Source organism: Peromyscus eremicus, chromosome 4, assembly GCF_949786415.1.
Source record: "Peromyscus eremicus chromosome 4, PerEre_H2_v1, whole genome shotgun sequence".
In the NCBI taxonomy this organism is placed as follows: Eukaryota; Metazoa; Chordata; class Mammalia; order Rodentia; family Cricetidae; genus Peromyscus; species Peromyscus eremicus.
This window is the reverse complement of record NC_081419.1, coordinates 30,633,358-30,656,831: the sequence shown is the minus strand read 5'-3', so window position 1 is coordinate 30,656,831 and position 23,474 is coordinate 30,633,358. Positions and strand designations below refer to the sequence as shown.

At 40.9% G+C, this 23,474-nt stretch overlaps 1 long non-coding RNA gene across 1 annotated transcript; it reads right to left on the bottom strand.

Annotated features, from left to right (window-relative positions):
- Nucleotides 1–301: 301 nt before the first annotated feature.
- Nucleotides 302–4,534, bottom strand: LOC131908067 (uncharacterized). Its single transcript, XR_009378536.1, has 2 exons — nucleotides 4,221–4,534; nucleotides 302–1,267 (listed from the first exon to the last, which is right to left on the bottom strand). It is a non-coding gene; the product is annotated as an uncharacterized LOC131908067 (long non-coding RNA).
- Between the last annotated feature and the right edge of the window lie 18,940 nt (nucleotides 4,535–23,474).

The following is a 23,474-nucleotide window of genomic DNA, read 5'->3' as shown; positions in this document are numbered from 1 at the left end:
AACCTCCACCCAATGAAATGTTTCCTTTGTAAGAGTTGTCATGATCATGGCTTCTCTTCACAGCAGCAGTAGTAACCCTAAGACGACATCCTTACCATTGTTTTACTCTCCGCACTACTTCTACTGTATTTGTCTCCTTTCCCCTCCCTAATTAGAGCCCCTCCTTTTCCCATTTCCTCAATCAGATCACTTTTACCTCATTATTCCCCTCCTTAATGCTCCCGCATGACCCCACTGATAAATTTCCGTACCCTGATATTAAAAGTCTCTCCACCAACACAGTAAGCTGAATCAAGCTGAATTAAGAATAAAAGTCCAAGTTTATTGGGCAAAACATTCCCAGGTGATTTTCCCGGCCCTGACAGATGAGAACAGGAGAGGAGACTGGAAAAACAAAACAAAACAAAACAAACAAACAAACAAACAAACAAAAACAAAACAAAAAAACCATTCTCTAGGAGGCAGTTTAAATAGCCCATAGATGCAGTCTTGAATAGCTCCCCGGGAGGAGTCACCCCTTGGGGGACTTTCTGAGAGGGGGTGTGTTTTGTAATGGGGGAGGGTGAGGCTGGAGTGGAGCTTCCAACTTAAACATCCACGCCAGCTTGGTCTCTTTTTCCTTTCCTGATTTCTGCAATTACTTCAGGATTTGTTCTCACATCTGAGCATTGGAGCTAGGAGGTGCCAGTGAGAAAGTACATTTTATGTTTGCCTTTCTGGGTTTTAGTTACTGCACTCAATATGATTTTATCTCCCAGTTCATTCCATTTATCTGAAAACTTCGTGATTTTATTTTTCTTTACAGCTGAAGAATATTCCATAGTGTCATAAGTATCACATTTTTATTATCCATTTGTTGGTCGAAGAACATTTAAGTTGTTTCAATATCTTAGCTGTTGTGAATAGAGCAGTGATACGTCTGAGCATGTTTCTGTGAAGTAGAGTTCCAGTCCTTTGGGCATATGCCAAGGGGTGATCTAGCTGGGTCATATGGTAGATTTATTTTTAGCTTATTTTTTTTAGAATTCTCTGCACTGATTTCCAGAGTGGTGGGACCAATTTGCAATCCCACTAACAGTGAATAAAGGCTCCCTTTCCCCACCTTCTTTTAGCATTTGTTGTCAGCTGTTTTGTTGGTCTTTGCCATTCTCTCTGGGGTAAGATAAAATTTGAGATTCTGGTAAGATCTAGGAAAGAGGTATAGTCTCTCCTCAGTCTTTTTGGCTCTGGAGTGGCTCAGGTTAAAGATGTCTTGGATTGCAAGAGCCTGACGGAAGAAGAAAGGTGGAGTATGGGTTTGAGACTGATTTGCTTCTCTCTTTCTCTCTCTTTTTTTTCCTTTGAGTTTCTCTGAGTAGTTTTGGTGCCTGTCCCGGATCTCACTCTGTAGATCAGGCTGGCCTCGAACTCACAGAGATCTGCTTGGCTCTGCCTCCTGAGTGCTGGGATTAAAGGCATGTGCCACCACCTGGCCAAGACTGATTTGCTTTTCAAAGGCATGCTTGCAGACAAGTTGCTTGTTATCACTAAGAATTAGTCACCTTGAGATGCACAGCTTCTTCCTATTCAACAAAGTATGGTGACACATGCTGGTAACCCCACCTACTCAGAAGGCTGAAATTGGAGAGTTACTAGTTTGAGGCCAGTAATTCATCTACAAAAACAAAACAAAACCAACATGTAAAGTCATCTTAAAATACAGGAATGCATTCATTATCTGTCTTGCTGTTGAGACCAAATACTTGACAAGAAGCAACTTACGGTTTGCTTTGGCTCATGATCTGAGGAAATTCAGTAAATAAGTCATGGTGAAGAAGGCGTGGCAGTTAATGGCTCTGCAGTTGTGGAGAGTGTGGTAGCTACTTGCTCAATCTTAGTAGAACAGGAAGCTGAGAGAATGCATGCAATAAGGAAGGGACAGATGCAATTTATACCAAAGTCGTGAACCTGGTGACCTACTTCCTCTAGTAATGTTCCACTTTCTGAAGGTTGTACAGTTACCCTAAACAGTGATCCCAGATGGGGACTAGATACATGTGAACCTAAGAGGGATATTTTACATTAAAACCATGACATTCTGTTCCTGGCTCCCATAGGCTTGTGACTATCTGCCTTATATTACAAAATATACTCAAAAGTCCTTGCAGTCTTTATATTCCCAACACTGTTCAAAACTCCAAAGTCCTTTCCAATTCAAGTCAATGTCTTGACTATGATCTTCTGTAAAATAAAAGCTATCTATCCACCCATCATTCATCCATCTCTCTCTCTATCTATCCATTCATCTATCTGTCTATCTATTATTTATCTCTTTCTCTCCAATATGCAATGGCACAGAGTGAATATTTCCATTCTAAGAGAGAGGAATAGGGGCATAACAAGGAGAAATTGGACCAAAGCAAGACTGAAACTTGGCAGGATGAACATAAAATGCTATAGCTCTGTGTCCAACATCTGCTGCTCTTGATAGCATTACCAGTAGGCTTGGATAGTCCTACCCTTCTAGCTCTTCTACCTGTGGCATGTATAGCCTCTCTCTTGGACAAGCTTGAGAAGCCTTCACATTTCCATGGCAAGCATTCCACATTTCCGGCACCCCCAATACCCTCAGGTCTCATTGCAACTTTCATTTTATGTTCATAGCTTCCAACAATGGCTTTTCGCATTCCCCTTGCAAGGAATCAGATCTTGCCCTACACTGCCTGGCCTCAGCAGCTTTCTGAATCTTTGGCACAAGGCTTCAAGACTCCCTTATTCTTGCTTCTTCTGTGCTTGGAAAACTAGCACCATGTTAGTCTGCTGCATGGTAAAGATGTAGCCTGTCCCTCTTGCTCCATCACTGCAGTGGGCTCTCTGTATTTTTGTGGAAAAACACCTGCCTAGAAGGCTGTTTTCCATCCGGGTGTCTGAAGGCTTTCTTTTTTCAGGAACTCTCTTTTCCAGTCACATCTCTTTTACAGCCACAGATGGGAGCCTTGCTCTCCAGGTGATGCTCCTATTGTATCAGGACAAGGTCCGCGGGTTCCTTTCAATAGTCCGACTCACTAACAATTACAGATGCTTTGTCTGCCCACACCTCGCCCTAGCTTATATGCTTCCTTGATTGGCTGCTCGTTTCTCTTCTCTCTGCCCCATTGTTTGCCTTTTCTCACTTTAGTCCAGATAAAATGCAGAGGTGACAACAGCCACACCATAGCCTGGGTGCCATGCTGTCTTGAGATTTCCTGAATGAATTGGACCCTCCCTTCTGAACTCAACCTCACTCGGGTTTTCAGACCTGTGAAGAACATAGTCACATTCTTTGCCAGAGCACATTGTTAATGTTTTCCAACTCAGTTTCCACTTTGAAATCTCGTGATGCCAGCTTTTACTGCTGGCCTGTCCCTTAGCATTCTAGCCTTGAGAGCACCCACCAGGAGCACCCATTAAGTTCTGCTTGCAGCATACTAAGGCAGTGCCAAACTCTTCCAAACTCTTCTCACAAGCCAGTTTCAAGAGCATCTGAACTACTGAAATACTGAAAAGTGGAGTTCACTGATAATGACTCCACCCAGTACCAATTTTACATATTAGTTGCTTTCTCACTCATGTTATAAACTGATAACAAGAAACAGAAGTTTATCTTGGCATATGATGTATGAGGATACAGTCATTCATGGCAGAGAAGGACTGGCCGCAGGTCAGGTGGCACCATGACATCAGGAGTGTGTCAGCTGCTTGCTCATATCTACAAGGGGTAGAAAGTGGTGTGGATATGACAGGTTGGGACCGACCAGGTACAATGTACACCAACAATTTATCCCCAGGGACTTCCGTCCTTCAGTAGCTCCTACCTCCTGAAGATTCCACAGCTGAGAGGCTGGAGAGGTGGCTCAGTGGTTAAGAGTACTTGTTGCTCTTCCAGAGGACCTAGGTTGCAGGTGGTTTCTATGTGGATCGTGGGTTCCCAGAATCCACACAGAGGCTCATAACCATTGGCTCCAGGGTATATGGCACATACAAACATGTAGGCAAAACACTTATATATAGGTTAAATAAGAGAAAAATATTCTCTAAAAGGTGGGGTTTTTGTTTGTTTTAAAGATTAAAGAGCCACCCAAGACGTTGCCCCAACGAACTGGGGACCAAGCATCCAAACATATGAGCTTACAGAAGAGATTTCACACTCACGACAGGATTCAGTACAAGTTACCTGGACAATCTACCGAGGTAATACTTACTTAGCAGAAGTCAGTTACTAGAAGATCTGAAGAAAAGCCAGAATTCTAAAATAGATTTTGAGGAAAATCAGGAGAGATGGGAAGGTGGCTGAGCCTAAAACTCTGGTCTGAGAGGTGGAGGTGGAGATGGGGGAGAAGAAGATGGAAATGGTGAAGACGGAGGTGGAAATAGAGTAGGAAATGACTCAGGTGAGGTTCAAATCCCAGAGGTGACAAGAACACAGAGAGAAAGAACTCTGGACGGAAGGTAGAGTGGGAGGAGGGGCCCCTCAGTGATTAACACCCACGGAAAGACCTGAGGATTGGGGGACTAAGGAATCATGAAGGTTCTGGTGTGCAGAGAAACAGAAGTGTTGTCATGGAAACCAAATGGCAGGAATTAACATGTGTGTGATAGGGAGGCAGCAAAGCAGATCTCTGACTCTGAGAAGCTTAATGAAGAAGGGAAGGACAGGGTAGTATTTGTGATTACAAGGATAATACTGCGCACTTCAAATCCCATTTGCTAATGTCAGGTCTACGTTTTTTTTGCTGGTGTCCTATAGATCCAGGGAAGAGAATTGGATTTACTTCTCTATGTTGTCATTGTGTTTCGTTTCTTATCTCCTTCATGGAAGTATAAGCATGAAAACAAAAATGGGCTTTACAGGCTCCACACCGAAAACTGATTCTAATACACACTGTGTGGCATGGAGATATGTTGAACAAAAGGATGAATGGATACATTTCTGAAAAGTAGTTTTATTCACTAAGTTAGTCATAAATTATACCCCTTCAACTCAATCAGTCTGCATATATTTTTTCTTTGCGTCTGTTACTTCAAAATGTAATTGTCAATGTAATGATGCCTAACGATACTCTGCTATACACATAGATGGCTGCTGAGGCCAGTTGTCATCAGAGAGGCTTCATCCGGCCACTGATGGGAACAGATGCAGACCCACAGACAAACAGGTGGAGCTCGGGAAATCCTGCAGAAGAGGGGAAAAAGGATTATAGGAGCCAGAGGGGTCAAGGACACCACAAGAAAACTCACAGAATCAACTAACCTGGGCTCACAGGGGCTTACAGAGACTGAGCTAACAATCAGGAAGCCTGCATGGGACTCACCTAAGCCCTCTGCATATATGTTAAGTTGTGTAGCTTGATTCTCTTGTGGGAACAAGGGCTGTGCTGTCTCTAACTCTTTTACTGGCTTTTGGGACGCTACCCCTCGTACTGGGTTGTCTTGTCCAGCCTTAACACATGAGGAGGTACTTAGCCTTACTGCAACTTGATATGGTATATTTTGTTGATACTCTTGAGAGACCTGCCCTTTCCTGAACAGAAATGGAGGAGCAGTAGATTAAAGGGTGGGAACAGAGGGGGTGGGTGGGGGGAGGAACTGGGAGGAGAGGAGGGAGGGAAAACTGTGACTGGGATGTAAAATAAATATATAAATAAATAAAGTTATTTTAAAAATGTAATTGTTAATTCATTTCCTTCAGAAGTATTTTCCTAAATTTTTAATGTTTGCATGTGTGTGTATGTGGAATATGTGCACTTATGAGTATGTGCATCCGTGAATATGTTTGTGAAGGCCAGGTCCTGGCTCTGTCATGTTCTATCTCCACTGAGCCATGACTCGAAGCCCGTATTTCCCAGCATTAATGCATTTAATGTAAATGAACCAATTATTCTGCCATGAAGTTTGAGAATGAAAACATCTTTCTCCTAGCTTTCTTGGCCTCTTCAGAGCATGAGGATCCCTGTAGTTTGAGGACCATCTTTGAAAAGTTGAGACATGCTGTAAGACTGCCAGTGGCCCTGCTGCCTGTTTAGACCCCATGCTTTCTGTTCTCACGCAAAGGTCAGGAATCTGGGCTGGGAACCTCTTCTTGAAGAAACAATGATTGCCTTCCTCCAGCTCTGAGCCCAGGAGACTCACCTTTGTCTTTGGAACAAGAAAGGAGGCACGGCCTCAGTCCTCTTCCACCTGCCCTTTAGGTCCACTGACTGCACCATGGAGTCCTCTCCAGTTCGGCTCTGATGAGCTGGAGAACTCTTCCTGCATAGACAGCATGTCCCAGGGCCGGTCAGGGATCCCTGGTTCCTTGTCTTGAATATGTTGTTCCAGGACTCACCCTGGGTGAGTGTCTGACTGAGCAGAGTGGAAGGAAACAGAAATGAAGAGATAAAAACAAACCCAGTGACATCTGAGAAGGGTTTTACTGATATTCCCGAAAAAGCTGTGGTTTGGAGGTTATGTGAAACAGATACAGAGTAAATAGAAGGAACAGTCTCTGTCTTCTCGATAGACTTCGTATAGGGAATCAATTTCTGCTTTCCAAAGGGCTATTGAATTTACATGATGATCTCACCTCTCTTGCATGTAGAATGGCTTTACTGAAGCATTCCATCTGTAGAAACTGAGAAAATACTAAGTAAACTGGTTCCTATGGGTGCCATTCATCTCCCTAACCTGTTTAAGAAGACTCTAAATTTGCTAACTGTGATGAAATTCAAGTGATGAGACTCTTCACTGAAAAGATAGTATAAGAACCTTAGCAAAACTGTCAGATACCTATCCCAGTAATGAAGGGCCAAGAAAAGCATTCTCAGGAGTTAGTGCAGACAAAGAAGGAAACTCCGATATCTCAGGACTTCGACAGTGCTGGTACAGAGGAAAACTGGACAGTCCACAAGAGCGGCAACCTTGAACAGAGGGACAAGACACGGAAATTCTTTTGACATCCATGTTTGTCCACTTATTTGAGTTTCTCATGGAGAGATGAAGACATCTTGCTTGACTCAAATTATAGCAACGCAACCGACTGTAATACATAGACACAATCCCTACTATTCTGTTTTCCTGCAGCCTGTTCACAGATACAGTCAAGATCACCGAGTGCAGAAGGAGTGTGGTCTTTGAAATCAGACCAGCAGCCTGAAATCATTAACGTCCACCTCCAGCATTCCCCCACCCCCACCCCGGGACTCCAGATACTCAATGCTATTTTTAGCATTGTTACTGTAACAAACTGTGATGGATGGGATTGAAGGTGGAAAGGTTCACTTTGGAGATCATTTCATGCCTCCTTCTGTTACTTGGCTCTGTTGCTTTGGAGGCGTAAGGCATGGTAGAAAAGGCCTGGGTCAGCCAGGAAACAAAGAAAAGAGAGGAAGTGACTGGAGACTCACTATTGCCTTCCAGTGCACACCTCCAAGTGCTAATTCTCTTCCCCTAGGCTCTGACTCCTAAAGGATACAGTGCTTCCTTCTGTCTGCTGCCCTTAAAGCATGGGCCACTGGGGGCCAGTTAAGATCCAAACTTAGGGTGACCAGCTTTATCAGCTGGTAAAGGTGCTCGCTGTCAAGTCTGATGACCTGATTTCATTTTCTGGAACCCACCCGTACAGTAGAAGGAAAGAAAACAGAAAATCTCCCTTGGACCTCCACACTTGTGCTGTGGCACACACTTGCCCATATTAATACACATATAGGTAAAGTAAGTAAGTGTCCTTTAAAAAATATCTAAACCATAGTATTCAATTTGCTCTTCCATAAGAAGAAAGGCTACTTTTTGCCTTTTACAGTTATGGGGAGATTAGGAAGAAATAGAGGCAAAGAATCTAAGACAATACACCGAATATAATAAATAAGTAATTGAGAATTTTACTTCCCTTGGTTTTACCTTTAATTGTTTCACAACAGACATTATAACACTATCCCAAGAAATACTACTACTACTACTACTACTACTACTACTAATAATAATAATAATAATAATAATACTAGAACCAATAAACTGTAAGAATGTTCTATTCTTTCCCTTTTTCTGGTATTTTGAGAACTATTCAGATGATAGTAACTGGCTATTGAAGAGGAGAAAAGTCTGGGATGTAGCTCAGGTAAAGGGTGCTTCCCCAGCACCCACAAGCTCTATTTTCACACCTAGAACTATATAAACAAATGAAAATAGACAACCAAGAAAAGGGTGAGAGAGTCAAGGTAAGAGCAATATGACGACCCTGGAACGTGCAAAGACCCACTCTATATTGTTTCTTCTTTATTTAGTTGTCAGCAAACTGTTCTTTTTATAGACGTGAAAAAAATGACATAAGGAATTTATATATTTCATTGTGGTGGAATTATTTCCTCGTGAGGATGTTCCATGTACATATTTCTGTTTTCATAAACGGCCGATGCTGGTTGATTCAGAATACCTTCAGTTTTCAGGAGACTCTTTTCTTCTGGAGTCCTTTCTCATCCACAAAGGCAGTGATAAAGTATAATTTAAATAATGCACCTTGGTTAGAACATAACAGAGGTTGACTTAAGGTACACTGACTTTGAAGTACATATGTATCTAGTATAAAGAATATGCATATTTACTAAATATGCATGTCTATTTTCCCAGAAGGTGCAACTTTGGCAAAATACATTCTAGTTTGAAAACTCTTCATGCTTAGGTCTGGCTGTGTTACAGCTTATATAATACTAATTAGGCACTAGCTTAGAGCTATGTATTAAAAAGCTGGCAAGATTTTCATCATATATCTGGAAGGGAAAAATAGTAAGATGATTATGCACATATTTAAGGCTATGAGAGAAATATCCATACCATTTGACAGTGAATCTACTCCATGATGTGAAAGAGAAGTAAGAAGATGCGGAGAGCTGACCAGACTCTGCCCTCGTTTTTAAAAATATTTTACTAAGCTTGATCATAAATATCCCACAAGATCCTGAGATTAAACAATAATAGCAATGAAACTTGCAGAGAGCCTTATTTCAGAGAGACTTCTGTTTGATGTCTGTTTTTGTAAAAGGAATGGAGATTCTTCAGTGTAAGGGACCATTTTACAGGGCTGACATTCAGACTGCAAAAGCTCCTAGTGTATACATGATCTTACTTTGGTATTTATTACATATAGTTCATGAATTTCTGGATATAGTCGACTTGCTATTTTTCACTGGTAGAACACTTACTGTATACTTAAATAATCTAAATTAATATTCAAAGAGATTATTAAATTTATAGTTTTGCCTTAACCTCTTAAGATTTTGAGTGCCAAATTTATCTTAAAATCTTTTTGTAAATATTAAGTAACTTGCTGATTGATCAAAAAAGTTCTTCATTAATATATATATTTTTTTTTGCTTTAGATAGGGTTCACATTGTTCCAGCTGGCCTTGAACTTGCTCTATAGTTGAGGATGGCCTTGGCCCTCATCTCCAAAGTGCTCAGATTACAGGTGTGTGTTGCCACACCCACTTCCAAGTACATTGAATTCCGGAAGTGTGTCTCTGTGTGTGTTCTATGTGCCTGCCTGCTCTGGACTGGTGACTTCTCTGCAGGCATGAGAACAAAGAAGCTGCTGTAGCTGATGCTAAAGCAGAGCGGGTGTCTGTGGTAAGAATCCTGGATTACCATCAGCTCCCGGCTCCCCTTGAACCTGTTTTGTTCCTTGCTTTCCCTTCCAGCCACCTTGACTTTGGACCTCTGCATGGCCTGCTCCCTCACTGGCTCTCAGCCCTTTCCTTTGCTGGTGTTACCATTCACATCACAGGTGAGTGCACTAGAGGTCACAAGGGAGACGAGAAGGGATCTTGATGGTTTCGATCTTGTCATAATTTTATTTAGGTGCACAGGACAGTCAGTCTATCATAAAGCATTTTTGTATAGTTCTTTGGAGAAAAATTAACGGGTCTATGTCTGGTGGTCTTATTGACATTTACACATAAAAGCTTAAATTAGAATGACAATTCTCATTGTCATTAGCAAACTCACCATTCATCGAGAGTCCACAGGGTAAATGCTAATGCCATTTCTCTAGTTTTCATTAGTGTTGACATACGGTATTAACATTTGTTGAAGACATTTATGAATCAGTACTTTTCTATATGAATGTGCTCACCCATTACAAAGGCATTAAAACAGTTTTCACTGTTTCACTTGTGTGCATGTATATCATATCTATGTAAATAAGAACAAAGGGCAAAGATGTAGCTAGTTATAAAACACTAACAACAATGAAGAGGTAACTCATATTCCAATGTCTACGCATGATGAAAGGCCACTCAGAGCATGACAAAGAGTTGTCAAAATGGCTCCAGAGGTAAAGACTCACATGGTGGAAGGAAAGAACCAATTCTTGCAAGTTTTCCTGACTTCCACACATGCACTGCAGCACACAGGCGTGCAAATAATGATTCTGGGGAATAGCTGCAAATCCTAATGTCTGGGCACTGTAAACACCACCTTACTCTGTCCCCTGTGGAAAACATTAGAATGTCTTTTTCTGCTTTGTTTTGTTTTTGTTTTTGTTTTTTCTTAACTCATCTGTAAGGGAAATAAAGTAACCTGCACTTTTCATTCCTTTTTGAATTTCTCGAACAAGCTCACCAATACAGGGTGAGAGGTTTCAGAAAGTAGAGATTGGGGTGTAAGTAAAGGGAAATGTTAAGACTCCTCTGTCCAGCTTAACCCCCAGAATGCCATGTATCCACCCCATTGCTTGACTGTGGATTCAGCTGTATTTTCTGGCTTCAGAACTCGTTTCTGGACAGATGTCTTATCCTCATCTATTAATGTGTCAATGTGGATGAGAAAACTGACTCTCATCTTAATCAAGATGTTTTCTTAACTCAAATGATATATGTCCTTTTTTATAATGGTTGATTCACTCTCTTCTTAAATTTGAGTTAGAAGCAACCCGCAAAGCTGTCCAAAGGTGAGAAGAAACATAAAAAGGCATTGTTTTATGTATTTTCCCCAAATTCTGCAGTGGAATGCATGCCAAACAATACGACTCTAAGCAAATCCCCTCGGTGCTAAGAGTTTTAGTGAGCACATGCCTAAGCCATTTGCATGCTAGGAGCAAATGCAGAGCACATGTTCTCAAACCCGTTCATGTGAGAGCAGCATGCACTCTAGAGCCAAGAATCTGAATGCTGGCCGGAAACGAGAGAGGGTGTAAAAAGTCCACATACAGAAATGTAACGCTTGTCTTTAATGTCTAAGCTCATTCCTTCCAACAATGGGAAATTGGTTTAATGAATGAGAAGGGAGTGGCTTGTTGCAGTTTGGCTGCCTGTGGCAGATTTTATAAAGCAGAAATATTCTTGCACTTCCAACAGTAATGAAAGCCACAAGGCAAGATTTCTGGTTTCATTTATCATCAAGATGATTAGGCTGTGGAGCAAATGCTTAAAATAATACCAAAGAGATTAAAAAAAAAAAACATTCATAGTCTTGGGGAAACCACCTATGCTAATTAATCCAAAAATAAGAAATACTAAAATTTATCCAGAAGAATATTGCTTATCTACTTCAAAGTTGACAGACGAGACGATGATGCATTCATGGCAGGCATGCTGTCCTGTTAGAATATTTGATTGGGAAATGTTATAATCAATAAAAATATTCTTACGTACTTACTTTACTTGTGTGTCGGCATGCCAGCCAGGGTGCACATGGGAGGGTCGAAAGGCTACTTTGAGGAGTGGATTCTCTCCTTCCACCACGGGTCCCCAGGGGCAGACTCAGGTTGTTAGGTTCACACAGCAAGAGTGTTTACCTGCTGAGCCATCTTGCTAGCCCCACAATACGATTTTTATTGTATATGGTAGAATCTGAAAGGATCTGGTTGTACAAGTCCAGGGATAAAGTTACAATCTGGGAAAGGGAATAGTCATCATGAATGAAACAGATTATCCTATACACAGAATGTTGCTGACTAATTTGGCTCAGTGCTACTCATTTTTGTTCCGTTTTATGTTGAGACATACTGCCAATAAACGTAGAATCACAGCTGTGTTTCTGGAGGTGGAGGTGGGGGGTGGGGGTGGGGAGGGGGCAATTACATTTACTCTGATCTGTGGAAAGAATCTCTCATCCCCTCTGATCATCTCAGTATTCAATGAGCAGCGGTGACATGGAAAACCAGCATGAGCTCAGGAAGAATCAAGTACCAGTTCCTGTTGGAGACAAAATACTTCCTTGAACTTGGAGCAAGTTGTGCAGCCCTGGAACATCAATCCTTTCTCTAACTGTGGGAATGGTACTATCCCTACCTTCTGGAATTGCAGCTGTAAAGATGGCATTGGATACCATGCTGCACACTAGGCACTCAGCAAATATTAGTTATTCTTTTTTGGTGAGCATGGGAAGACCGGATGATTATAAGCAAAGTAACTGAAGGGCATGCATTCCTGAAGGGAAATCATGGGAAATGTCTTCACATTTGATGGGCAGTGGGCCAAGTCGATGCACCATGGTTAGGGTGGATAAGGCAGCCTGCTGCCTCCTGTCTGTAGCACATTGCACCTTCTCTGTCAGTTTCTCTCCAGCAAGTTCAGTTCTCAGTGGTTCCAATTTCCTGCCCTTCAAAATAGCTCAAGTTAAACAAAACAAAAACAGAACAACACTGTTCTGAGAAGAGACGAACTTTAGCCCTAACACCCGATGCCAGGGGCCAACCTAAATTACACTGTGCAGATTCAAAGGCACTTTCCCACCACTGATTTACAATTAAATCATTATGTAAAGACACACCGATTTATGTTAAAATGTTCACGGCAGTGGGAGTGGTCAGGCTCTCATGGTTACTTCTTCAGGGTCACCACTTGGTGTGTAACACGTGGGGAGGGTCCTTTTTATTTTCACACGAAATAATGACAAATGATGACTCAGAAGTTCCCAAGCATATGAAACACTTCATCTAGCATCGATACTCACTATATGTTAAATATAGCAACTTACTGCGATACAGAAACGGGCGTCACAGTAAGAGGAAAAAATCACTTCAACCAACAACAGTAGCACATTTTCAAGAAAAAAATACGATTTTTTTCCCACCATTTTAGTTGTTCATGAGGGTGATTACACAGGTGTTGAGATTCACAGAATCTTTCATTCTTTTTAAATCCAATAGAGATACAGCATAAGTTAATTTTCAAACAGACCCTTGGATAAAGAAAAAGCAAAAGTGTCATTTATAAAACAATCCTTCAAGTTTAGATGTGAGAAACCTGGAAATCCTATAAGGAATGACTATCTGGAAAGGTTTAGAGAGCCCTTTCTGCTTCTGCTGAATGAAGTGCATTGTGAGCATGCAATCCATCTGTTGGAATTTTGTCACGTATGTTTATATTAGCAGCTGGTACCGATCAATGTAGAGATGAAAACTCCAAGCCCCATTGGCGTCATTATAAAGACACTGGGCATGTCACAAGCATCTGTTGACCACTGCCTATGTGTTAGCTGTTGAAGAAATGGTGATGAGTGTCTCCAGACTATAGGTTACACCAGCGTTTTCTTCATCTGAATAGTATATAACAATGAAAATTCTAATATAGTAGTTAAACTATGACATGATGTTTAGCTAGGAGCAGGTGACAGGTGGTTAATCCCTCTGGGTTGACTGGGACACAGGCCATCTGGGCTGCACAGAGGCCTTGATTGGACTGAGGACAGTTGTCTTCCTGCAGCCCGTGTGTTGTTCTCACGCCTGCAGTGTGGCAGAACCCTCACCTGCAATACTCAGTACTCCCTTTACTGGTCCCCAGGACTCCCTCACCATTCAATTCTTCCAAACAGTCGGACCTCTGCAGGGGGTAACTGATGTGGTTCTGTAGCCTTGGAAACCCTGATCTGCATTCTAGCTTCTGAAGAGTCTTTGGCTCTCCCACTGTACACAGTAATAAAGGCCCGGAAGTCTAATCGCTTCCCAGTAAAACCAATTGGACCAAACTATAAAGTTTTTCTTTCACGTTAACCCTAAACCAAATAAATATCCCTGAGAACTCTAACTGAGGGGCATACTGAAATGTGTTTCCAGCATTTCTTATCTTGTTGAGTTACATATAGACACAAAGGAAGACAAAGACAGCCCTGAGGAGATTGTTAGAAGATGAAATACATAAAAATTATTAAAATTAGAACTGTGTGCCTGTGTACAATCAACTAGACAAATTTAATACCAGTGCTTCCCCCAATGGAAAAGGAAATTAGTCATCAAAAGGATTCAGTAAAGGAGAGGTTATTTCCTACATAAAACATACTTTTTCTATTGCAGATGAGTAAGAACTTGGTCTCTGGACCCCAGTAGCCTAGAAATTAAGCCCTCCTTCACCATAGGGCAATCAAATGACCTGGGGCAAATTATTAATTCTTTCTAATATTTATTTATTTATTTTTATTTATTTATTTATTTTTTTGTTTTTTCGAGACAGGGTTTCTCTGTGTAGCTTTGCGCCTTTCCTGGAACTGGCTTTGTAGACCAGGCTGGCCTTGAACTCACAGAGATCCATCTGCCTCTGCCTTCTGAGTGCTGGGATTAAAGGCATGTGCCACCACCGCCCAGCTTCTAAGATTGATTTTTGTCAGCATTTAAAATAATCAAACTCTGTGGTAGCCTCTAAAATCTCCCATCATCCTTCCTTCCTGGAAGTGGCATACTTGGACAGTTCCTTCTTGTTGAGGGTAGGCTGACACCATGACTTTCTTCTGAACAATAAATCACAGATGAAACAGAGGGGGGAACTGGGGCTAAGTTATAGAAAGAGGGACGCTTCCTTCTTCAGAATCCATTCTCTTATTTATTTCAAATCTCTTGCCTTCCAAGGAGCAATGTGCCATGCTGGCAGCAGGCCTATTAAAATTCACAAGTGGGAAGCGACTAATGTCTCCAGGCAATAGCCAGGGAAGGCCTGAGATGTGACCACAGCCAAATGCGTAAGCATGAAGCAGGACCTTGCAAATGCTAGACCTATACCACTGAGTGACACTCAGCCGGAAAGCAGATTTTCTAAATCCTGATAATAGTAAACATGTGCCTAAGGCACCCAGCTAAACTGTCTTCCTAACTGACAGTGACTATGCGATTCTGAGTGTTGATAGCTTGGAACTGCCAAATCGGAGGGACTTTGCTGCAAAGCAGTGGGGCACCAAAACAAACTAGAGCAATAATAAGAACTCCGTTGGGCTGTTGTTTGACAAACAGAGCCTGAGCAGAGCAAGTCCACAGCCCAGTCACCAGTGACAACGGCTAGTCTTCTCTCCATTGGGAGGAACGAAAAGATCTTATTTTTAATATTGTGAGACAGAAGGAATTTAAGCAAAATCTTTAAACGCGAGTAACTTTGTTTTTTACATCTAATTCTTCCTCTTTTCAAGTTGTAACTTTGACTGCTAGAATTTTCTGAAATCATTCACTCTGTAAGAGGAGAAAACATGCAAAGGTTAATTGCACCATGTCAACCTTGTGAGATTGTCTAGAGGAGTCCGAGTTCAGAGACAACCGTAGTTGTCTAGATAACCCACAAAGCCCAACCCACATACACTGCCCAGTATTTTCAGTGACTCCCAGAGAAGCTAGCTATCTGTCAGGTTTTCTGTGTTAGAGACATAATTGTGGAAATCCATTCTTCTTATTCATTTCTAAGCCTCTCTGGGTGGGTTTTGATGATAGCCACATTACTTATGTGTTGTTGAATTCTGTCTGCAGACTTAAATTAATGAAGGTACCAGTATCTTCACAGAGTCATTCATTTCTCTAGACATCTCCTTGACAACCAAAGTCAAACGTTCAAAAGACCTACAGCTCTGGCAATGGAGCATTTGAGTATGACTTACTTCTCAAAAAGTAGGTCATGTTTCAGGAGAGGAATGCAGAACCGTCAGAGAGAATTACCCTTATCTTTCTCCATGTTTCCTGAACTCGTCCTTGTAGACAGGTGGAATACATTCCTTCGATATAAAATGGAAGAAAATGGGTATAACACCAGAATTTTTTAACCTCCCCCTTACTCTTTAAAGTGCAGTATCATTTTTAAAGTGCCGTAAAAGTCCGGCCACATGCCTAGGCTGTGATTCAGCTAGGACTGTGGCCAACTGGGGATTCTGCAGACATTAATGGCTCAGTTGCAATACTATTAAAAGGGCCAGGGCCTCTTCCTCCAGTAAGATTTTTATGCTTAGCTGATAAAGAGTGAAGGAAAGCTATTAGTGCACTTGACCTTTCCCAAAGAGGGCTGCAAAACGCAAAGGACAGATCCTGAAGATGTATGTCTGCCAAGTCCAGACATATTTAATTCAGCAGGCCAGCAGTGGCTCATCCTGAGAAATTCTGATTTGTTCTTAGTGGAACAGGCTTAAGCACTCCATGAGCAGCCATCTTAGAATAATATTGGCAAGAGAAGTGACTGTTTTACCCCTGTGTGTGTTAGATAAGTCAAACCCACACTCAGAGAGGCTATGGAGAGCAAAGGATGATGCCCACAAGCGCATCAGGGCTGCCTTTGACCCCATTTTTCTATGTGATCTTACACAAGTGTTAATCCTTTAAACTTTGAGTTGGAATACCAGAGTCAAGTGAGTCTAGGTTAAAAACAAAATACATAGATTTTGTGCTTTCTTCCAGCTTCTGGAATATGTAATTTTTATTAACATATACTAGTTTTATAAAAGAATGGGTCTTACGATATTTTTGTATACATATATATCATACCCTGATTTTTTCCACATTTTAAAAAAATGTTGAAATCATAATTTAATTATAACATTTTTCCTGTCCCTTTTCTCCCTCCAAGCCCCACCCCCACATTCTGCTTCCTCCTCTCCTACACATTGGTGGTCTCTTTTCTTACTAGTTGTTATTGCATGCATGTAAGTATATGTATGTATACACATGTATATTCCTAAATAGAACCTGTCCAGTCCATATAGTGTTACTTGTATGTATGTTTTCATGGAAGACAGTTTGGCACTGGACAACCAATTCCTACCTCATGTTCTTCTTTGTTATTTCTCTCTTTTTTGAAAAATTTGAGGCTTCTCATAGAAATAGATTAGATTACACAGTGCTTTAGCAACATGTGTATCCAGAATTCTAACACTTGCATATTTTTTTTTCTTGTCTCTTACTTTGGGTACGGCTTGTTCACAAGGTTAAACACACACACACACACACACACACACAGAGAGAGAGAGAGAGAGAGAGAGAGAGAGAGAGAGAGAGAGAGAGAGAGAGAGAGGGAGAGAGGGAGAGAGAGAGAGAGAGAGAGAGAGAGAGAGAGAGAGAGAGAGAGAGGGAGAGAGAGAGAAAGCTGCTAATAACTCATAGTATCTATTTCTTACAAAAAGAAAACATCATTCAAAGGAACACATTGACTTAACCTGGTTTGCAGCAGAGAAGTTAAAGGCTTAGCATGGCTCAGAGGGCTTCTTACCAATAGTCAGGAGGTGAGTGGAGGCAGTAGCTGAGAAGGGCATGGGAGATGGGCTGGGTGCCTCCTGGGCAATTAACCCTATAGGGCTGTACTCTAAGCTTAAGATGCCAAGGGAAGAAATGGTACCAAAAAGGTAGAGTGGTTAAAAGTACTGCCAAATCATTCAAAAGGCATAAAAGTGTCCAGTCACTGGTTCTCGGCAAAGGCTGAATATTTATTTCTTGAGAGACAGCCCAGTGTTTAAGAGCCCTTGCTGCTCTTCCAGAGGTCCCTGATTGAATTCCCAGCACCCACATGGCATCTCACTGTCATCTACAGCTTCAGTACCAGAGATTCAGCTCCTTCTTCTGACCTCTGAAGGTAACAGATATACATAGTGGTATATAAATATACATGCAGATAAAAATTCCATACATATAACAATAGAATAACTTAAAATACAATTTAAATAAAACTATATAAGCTCCCTAAGCGCCTATTGCCCACTGGAGTTGAGACTGAGATCTGGGGCTTGGTGATTCCCAGTGTGGATTTGAGAGCAGAAACTCCACTGTGGCCTGGGAGCTCAGCACAGCAAATTCTCAATTCCACTTTAGACTGTCTTCAGAAACTCGCTGGCAAGGCCCACCAACATGCATTCCTCAGGGTCCACCAGTGTCTGTAGGCTTATTAAGGTTTGGGAACTGCTCCAGGCCACCTAATCTTTCTTTCAGGTCACTTTTATGTTTTCCAAATGTATTGTTCCTTAGTCTCAGCATTTAAAATGTGCAATTTAAAAAAAAAAAAAACTTCCAAATGTTTTATTTCAAAAATGCCCCTGCAGCATAAGGGGAGTCCTGATGCCATTTGCAAAGGAATTTGTGCTTCTGATGCAGACTTTCCTTTTCATGGATGCTGTAAAAGGATCTTCAGGACTCCAAGGAATTTCTGCATTACCTTTTCAGATGGTGAATTTGGTGAAATGGGAATAGTTAAACTCAGACTCCCCTGTGGCAAGCTGGGCCAAAGCTGAAGTGGCATGAGAATAAAGGCGTTCTGCTGTGCCAGAAGAGTGCATTCCTATTTGGAGAGAGATTCTAGAGGTCTTCAAATGCCCAAGACTGGACTTCCGGTTTCCTAGGTCCTACAGATGGTGCATTCTGCTAAGGTCTTAGGGGACCTTTGACCTCATGGGCTCCATGATGATGGAGCTCATTATTACATGAATTGGTATGAATCGAAGACAGTTTTTTAATTAAATTTTTTCATTTATTTTACATACCAACCACAGTTTCCCTCTCTCCTCTCCTCCTGTTCCCTCCCCCCACTTCCTCCCATCTACCCTCCTCCCATTCACTCCTCCTCCATGCAGAAAGGGGCAGGCCTCCCATGGGAGTCAACCAAGTTTGTCATATCAAGTTGAGTCAGGACCAAGCTCCTCCCCCTGCATCAAGGCTGAGCTAGACATCCCAGCATGGGAAATAGGTCCCTAAAAGCCAGCTCATGCACCAGGGACCAGTCCTTATCCCACTGCTAGGGGCTCCACAAACAGACCAAGCTACACAACTGTCACCCACATGCAGAGGGCCTAGGTCGGTCCCATGCAGGCTCACTAACTGTCAGTCCAGAGTCCATGAGCTCCCACTAGCTCAGGTCAGGTGTCTCTGTGGGTTTCCCCATCATGATCTTGACCTTCCCTGGCTAAGACAGTTTTAAAATGTACTTAAGACAGCAGGAAACAAAGGACTGGATGTGAGCTTCAGCATCACAAAGGAACAAAGGATTGGATGTTAACTTTAGCATCACAGACAATGGAGATTTACTTAAAAAATGTACAAATATACAACTTGCAGGAGACAGTCTCTTCCGGTTCTAAGAAGCCAACAAGATTGCAGTCATCCTCTTCATATACACTTCTGTAAGTTGGAAGGTGTGTTTGTTCTGTGCTAATCCACCAGGCTTGGAATTTCTACCAGAAAATACACTGAAGATTGTTAGCAAAGAGAAACAGGATGACCACCTTCCCAGTTTGAGCATGTTGGAGAGTTGCTAACAGAGAAATGGAGAGGTATGACTCCCTTGTAATAAGTAGGTATGGAACCTTTTTCAGGTGGATGACTTGGCCAGTCTTGGCTTGCTTTTAAACCAAGGATCGTGTGTGGAATGTTAGTATGTAAACATACCTCACAGGGTGTTGGTGGAGAGCTAATCATAGATGTGTTTGCATCATGTGAGCAGCAAAGGGAGAAGACAGGTGTAGTTAGGTAGGCAACACCTCAGACTTCCTAACTGAATCAAATGGAATTAGAGATTCACAGGGTTGGGAGGGGAATGCAGAAATTAGGAAATGTCTCCAAGCTATGATGCAACTCTGACCCCAGGAGAGATTTCATTGCTGCAATTAAAAGCATCCTTGTAGTAGGATAAACATCAAATGAAAAACCTACACTCCTATTAACCATCAATTTAAGAGACAGTTAATGTTGCACATTGATACTGGCCAATAGGATCATACTTATGTATTAAGTGATAAATTTTGTATTTAATGATAAAAGAATGAGTGACATTTGCCAAATCACAAAGAAATAGCAAAAAAGTGAAGTCATAATTGTAGTATAAAGCTATTTTTTAATATTTCCCTTACTTCTATTTTTATGTATAGGTGTTTTCCCTGCATGTATGCACCATATATGTGCCTGGTGCCTATGGAGGCCAGCAGAGTATTGCATCCCTTGGAATTCGAGTTAAAAAATGGTTGTGAGCTGCCATGTGGGTGCTGGGATTCAAAGCCAGGTCCTCTGGAATAACAGCAAGTGCTCTTAATGGCTAAGCCATCTCTGCAGCCGTGTGTGAAGCTTTTGGTTTTAGACCGCTTATAAAAACCTTCTAAAGGCAGAGCTTCTAAGAAGTAAAAGAAGCAAAGTAGAACACATTTAGTCCCCCAGCTCAGCTTTGAGTTCTTGACTAGCAAAGGGCTTAGCAAATGGTCACTCAGTGGTGGGTTCTGACACACACTTACGATCTCATTAATGTCACTTAAGATGTGGACACATATAGAAACAAACTTTTGAGAATAGTTTTTATTTATCTTTGAAATCTCTGAAATATTCGGGATGAGGTACTTCACAATCTCCTCACTAACTGTAATTATTTAAACAAACAGATTATTATAAAAATTGAAAGGAAAAATTTCCCTAAAACAAGTATGAGAAGTAAAATCATATCTTTTCACGATCTTGGACAAATTATAGTTTGATTTAGTCACCTTCATAGGCTTCTTATTTGCTTACTTATTGTATTTCTCTTTAGAGGCTAGAATATACATTCTTAGTTTATGATAACTGTCTTGAGTTAGGATTGTATCTATTTTAGAACAATACAAGAGTCATATAATTCAATTTACCCCTTTCTAAATGGTTTAATTTTTAATATGTCTATATTGTTTACTTCACAATATATTACTAACTTTACTGATTTAAAGAGAAAAACTACTATTTTAAATTTTAAAATTGCATTGATTATTTATTTATTTATTCATTGGAGTTTTCCTTCATTCCCAAAGTAGCAGGGAAACAATTTCCCTTCACCCCTAATTTCCTTCTCATAACAAAGATCTGGTGGTCATGAGCTGTCTTGGAGTCCAGCTGAAAAGATCTTTATTTCATTTAATTTTTTTTCATTTAAAATTTGAACAATATTTTGCCAAATATGAAATTTTAGGTTGACTTTTTGGTAATAGAACTTTAAGACATTTTTTTACAACTTTTGCTATATACAATGAGAAATTGACTTTAATGTTGGTCCTCTGACTTTACTGTGGCTTTTTCATCTGACCTAAGGTTTTCCATGGTCTTTTCTTTTCAGGGAAGAATTGTATGACTTGTAGCTATTGTAGGATTTTCTTTGTATTTAATCTATATGGAGTTCTCTGAGTATCTTTGATTTGTGGCTTCGTGTCTTTCATTGATTTTGAAAACAAGTAACAACAAGTAAAGTCCTGTCTTTGTCTCTTCAGAAGACTCCATTCCCTACATTGTTTCTCCTCTGTGCTCATGACTGTTGTCCACACACATTAGACATTTCCTGTTGCTCTGCTCTCTCATGCTCTCTTGTCATCCTCTTGTAAGATTGCAGATTGCCTGTACTGATCTGTCAATGGGTTCTCTGATTCCTTTACTGAAGGGTCCAGCAATACAGAAATACAAAATTGTAAACCTACAAACAAAAATAAATAAAAGCTGACAGTCATCAGCTCTAAACGTTAGCTTCTAACAATGGCTCTCTGCTTACAGCCAGCTCCTCTGTCAACAGCCAGGGGTTAACTTTTAGCCCCCCTCGCCCCTTATAGCCAACAACTGCCTGGACCAAAGTTAACTTTTAATAGATGTTTCTATATGATTTCTAACATGCACCCCATTCCTGATGTTTCTATGTGACTCCTAGCATGCATCCCATGCCTGATGCTTTCCCCTTACTATAAAAGGGGGGGGGGGCAGAATCTGCCTCCATTGCCATAGCCTCAAAATTCAACTCTGTGGTTTCAGCTAGCTGATAAGCCTCTGTGCCCCGTGGTGATTTTTTTTTTTAAATTTCTTTTTCTTTTTTTTTCTGGAATAAAGTCTGCTTTTGGTTTAATAGGCTTGGTGGTCTGTCCCCCATTATTGTGTGACCCCAGACCCAACATTACTGAATGTAGTGATTTAACACCCCAACCCCAGTCACTTAACAACTACTAAAGAAGTCACAGCTTCTACTTTATATTCTCGTTTGGTTGTTTCTAGGTCTTTATTTTTCACTGAGGAAAATGTTCTTGTCATTTCATTTTTGTTTTCTTTGTAAACCATGTTTGATTACCTAAATAATCCAGAAAAAGACTTGTAGAATTTTTTTCTGCTTTGCTGTAATCAATTCTAGGACTACTTTCTCATCTTTAGAAATATTTTAAAATGCTGGATTTTGAAGAATTTTGTGACAGTGTTCACTTCCAGAGTTCTTCCTCAGGTTGTGAGTTATACAGTGGCGTTATTGATCATTGGCCTATCCACATCACAATTTCCATTTGTTCTCAAGGAATCAGACTTTAATAGGCATAATAACACATACATTTAGTCCCAGAACTTGGGGGCCTAAGATAGGAAGACAGAGAGTTCAAGGCTAGCCTGGGATACATAGTGAATTCACATAGTGAATTCTAGACAAATAGAATTTAAACTTGGCTCTGGAATTCAAGAACAGCTAAAATCTGTAAAAGTAGGACTGAAGTACAAACTTCAGGGAAGTCGAATAGTATTTGAAGTAGTTACTTAGATGACACAGCTGATAAGTTCCCATTTACAGATGCGATCTCAGGATCCCAAACAGAATCCTTTTTGTCTAACAGTGAATACACAAGCCATCCTTGCACTCTGCACGACATTCACACTCACAGATTGAGTCACAGCAATTAAAAGAGTGTACACATCTTCTCCACAGTACCGCTAATTTGGAAGAGTTGGAAACTACATCATAGTTCACATCTCTAAAAACCTTTATTTTTTTAGATGAAAACTTCAGCTAAAGTATAAGATATGTGTTGTTTCTGGCAATCAAACCATTGACTAGCATCTGAATTCTCTGTAGAGCCACAGATGACAACTAGTAACACGGCTTGCAGGCTTGCAAATTCCACTTGGTGCCTTTTGCATTATTTAATTATCATCTGGGCTTTCTCCACTGGCAATTGTTGTCCCACTCTGAGTTAAAACCATTCATGGTCTAACAGGAAAAAGTCTCCTACATTTCTAAACCTTGCCAAGTCATGACAAAACCATCTCAGGATAAGAGTAGCTGAAGAATGGTTAATTCTCAGAGGAGAGGGTATGATGATAGCAGTTTTAGTTTTCTCTGTGTTTTCTTGATTTCTGTAAGCACACTTTGAACAAAGGCTGTAGTTTGGTATTCCCCATAGGTCTGATGCAGAGCTAAGTGAAGATGAAGATGTAAACAGAAAACCTGGGAAAGAGACACAAGAGATTGCCCTTCCCCAACCCACCCCTGCCAAGTCCCACACCTTAAGGCCAA